Below are 3,893 nucleotides of genomic sequence, written 5' to 3' on the forward strand. Positions count from 1 at the left end.
TTATACCGAAGACATTGCATTGATACTTCTTATATTCTAATATATATTCTAAAGCTAATTATTTATATTCCAATCTATTTATTGTAATAAATATCAATTTATTTGTCAAATTATCGATTAATTCTAGTAAGTTTCATTGTGTGAAACATAAAATTAGCACATATAAATATAAAATATATAACTATATGTAATATAAGGAAATGTTTTTCATTGTTCTGTTGTGGTTAGGGTATCAAAGGCAACTCTGTTTTACAGTATTATTCCATTATCTCTACCCCAGAGTTTGGTAGCGTTAGACCTAAAGCTTTACCATTTGTAGATTTACAGCCTAGAGTCAAGAGGAAACACTGTGATTAAAACATTACCAATTTAAGGCCTAATATCAAGGAGAAAAATATGGACTTCTCCTAGAGCTATGGAAATATTTGGTGATAGCAATTCAGTAGTGTAAGTTCCTGCCTGGTTGGATGGTCAGGACATTAGGTAATCATGCATAAGAACAATTTTTTTCACCTTCTTGGCTTTAGCAACTTTTGAAATGGTAGGTATAATAAACAATTATATTATGATAAAATACTTTCTAGTCAGAACTGTTTATTTCTCTATGATCCCTTGTAACTAAGATTAGTTTTTTTCCAGTAAGATAATCTTTGCTGTCAGGGTAAGATATTCTGTTTGGTCTGTTACTACATGGAAGAAGGGTAAAGGGTCAGTAGACATTTGTGCCAGTAAGACCTCATTTGGGAAATTTTAAGCTGCAAAAGTTTAGAAGTAGCACTTCAGCAAGGCTTACTTTGAATCCATCAGCTCCACAAAGCTAACTCAGTTGATAAATAAGTACTTGAAAAGCCATCTCTTTGAACCTAGCCATAAAGGCTTCAAAGTATGATCAAATTTAAAATGAAAAAGACTTAACATAGTCATTGGCAAAAAAATGCAAGTTTGAGCAATCTACCAAACAATATGTTTTTCCACTATACACAGAATTTCAGAGAAATAAGATCAATAACATTGTTAGTAACAATAAGGTTTCCTTGCTACAAATAGGCAACCAAGGATATATGCCTGTATAAAGATTGCATCATTAACAACTTAAATTTACAGGATACTACATGCTTCAGCAGCACGTATACATAAATTACAACAATATAGAGATTAACATGCCACTTGGGCAAGGATGATATGAAAATATGCGAATTATTCCATATTTTTCATTCTTCAGTTGCTAGAAATGAAAAACAGTTATTAAAAAGTTGATTACAAAAATACAAGTGTAACAACATATGTGATTCATATAATTAAAAGTTAGTTTGACATCAGTGTATTAAATCTTCAATTTAGAAAGGTCTTTACATAGCATAACCTTTACAAAACTTTTGAAATTAGATAACATTTTAATTTTATCCCAAAGAAATAAAATACTATAAGGACCTAGGTGAAAAAAGAATCTTAAACTGTTTTTATATGGAATGCAATCTGTAAGGACACATTTATTAATGAATTTATATAATATATAATAATGTAGTATTCAAAGCATTATATCTAGGAGAGAATGAAATAGATTACGGACATTTTACAAACAGAATACAGAATATGTTAAAATATACTTTCTTCAGACAAGCACCGGAAATGTCTTTAGGTTCTGTACTACTCATTTCAACAGATACATTAAAATTATTTCTGATTTTAAAAATCACAAGCTCTACAGAAATCATTATGGATGTATACAAACAACTCTTGAATATATTTTGACATCAAAGTCAGGCAATTCATTTGGAAGAATACCATGGAATCCATGAATTTTTAAAGTAAGGTATTGCTGTTGCTTTGTATTGTGAAAATATTTTGTACAGAGACAAAGGATGGACTGGCATTTTTGAAATTTAAGTAACTTAACCAAATCATTAAGACGTAGGAGAACAATTTGTAAGCCTTTCACAACTTCAAAGAGGTAGTCACACATACTTATCTTTTGGCAGTATCAAATGCAGTTTCTTCCAAGTTGTTCTTCAGACCTGGTTTAATATAATGGTTCAAAAGAAGGAGATCAAACGTATCTTTGCTGTTTCTATTCCCAGCAGCAAGATGCAAGGGGGTCAAGAGGCCTTTCCTTTAGACATTGGTATCTGCATCATGATGAAGTAAGAAAGAAGCCACACTGGTATTATTCCACGTATAAGCACTGTGCAGGTGTGTCCAGCCATTCACAGTTATTGCATGAATATCTGCCTCGAGCCACCAACTCATGGACAATGTGTCAGTGTCAACTGTAGGTTTCCTGATGAAGAGTGGTATACTCATCGTCATCCCTAGTGGCCTTTTTGGAAAGGTTTCACCACACTCTAGAAAGCCGATTAATTTCGGCAGCCCAAAGAAGAAATTTGCTTGGATCCTTCTCCATTTTTTTCTTGCAAATGATACCATTCCTCACTGTTTCATCTTCTTCCTTGTCTTCATCAGAATTGCCTAACCAGAGACTGAGTACCGGTCGGAATGAGGTGTCTATGTATTTCCCCAGTAGTTGACGTTGGTTGAACTGTTCAGAAAAATCCAGTGAATTTTCTGCATCTTTTTTTTTCACCATGACTTATTTTCTCTTTTTCCATTTTTACTATTCTAAATCATTCTAACTGGAGAGTAGAGAATTGATAGAAAGCAGAGGAAAGATTTTCCTCCGTATTAAAAGGTACAGAATGAAAATGAGGACCAGTGGTGTCTCCATGTGCAGCTTATTCTAGGAATGAAAACATAGGAAATAATACTTTCTATGTAAATGATTTGGGAAATGGCAGAGCAGAAAGTGAAATGATGCAACCAAAAATATAACAACAAAATAAATTAGGATAATTATGGAACAATCATATGAGAACCATGAATGAGAGAGAGGAAGAGAGAGACAGATGTTCAATGAACTAACTAGCCACAAAATCCATGCCTCTGATCAATTTATAGAGCAAAAAATTTTATTTTTAAAAGAGATGGAAATAGAATTTATAGTGTGTCTCTTTATGATGTGCAATGTGATGGATTGATATACATTGTGCTGATCACTTTTCTGTTAATGTGAGGAACATACCTGCAAAGAACATTTCTGAGGAGGAAACTATTATATTGACTCATGGTTTAAGAGAACACAGTTTAAGATAAAATGTCTCCATTGTTTTTAATTATATTTTTATATCTTAAATAATTGTACAAGAGAATTTCCATTCAACAAATCAGTTTTTAAGTACAATGGATCTTTACATAACTTCTCCACACCCTTCCAAATCTCACCCCACTTTAATTTTTTCTACTTTCATACTATCTGTATTGAATATTATGCCTTCATGCTCTTCCTCCATAACTCTTTTTATTCCTTCCCTTTGAATTCCCCTCACATCTTAAGTGATAGCTTCCTGGTATTCATTTTGTTGGATTAAAAATTCAATTTTATAAGAAAATACACCTTTGAAATTCTCCTCTGCAAATAGCATGCTTTGGTTAATATTGTTGTGAAAACTTGCATAAAGTTCTATCTTCCAAATATGAGACAGAACATGGGTCCTTTGTGTGTGTGTCTCTGACTTAGTTTACTTAACATATTTTTAGATCTATCCATTTCTTTGCAAATAATGTAACAGTCTTCATAATGGATTGGTGCAATCCAATTGTGTACATGTGCCACACTTTCTCTAACCATCCCTCTGCCAAAGGGAATCTGGGCTATTTCCATCAGTTTTCTACGGTGAATAGTGCAGCAGTGAACATGGTTGTGAAAGTGATTTTACTGTAACCTTTTGGAAGAATTCATCACTATCTTTCTGGGAACAACCCTCTAGCCAGTTTTCCAGAATAATCACATCCCTCTCTTCATCTCCATTAGAACGTATTGCAAATCCTCAAAAACACAC

The 3,893-nt window shown here is 32.9% G+C and overlaps 1 pseudogene; it reads left to right on the top strand.

Annotated features, from left to right (window-relative positions):
• Positions 1-1,112: 1,112 nt before the first annotated feature.
• LOC122126557 lies at positions 1,113-1,212 on the top strand (annotated as a pseudogene).
• The last annotated feature ends 2,681 nt before the right edge of the window (positions 1,213-3,893 follow it).

This window comes from Dipodomys spectabilis, unplaced genomic scaffold (assembly GCF_019054845.1).
Source record: "Dipodomys spectabilis isolate Male_0828 unplaced genomic scaffold, ASM1905484v1 ptg000284l, whole genome shotgun sequence".
In the NCBI taxonomy this organism is placed as follows: Eukaryota; Metazoa; Chordata; class Mammalia; order Rodentia; family Heteromyidae; genus Dipodomys; species Dipodomys spectabilis.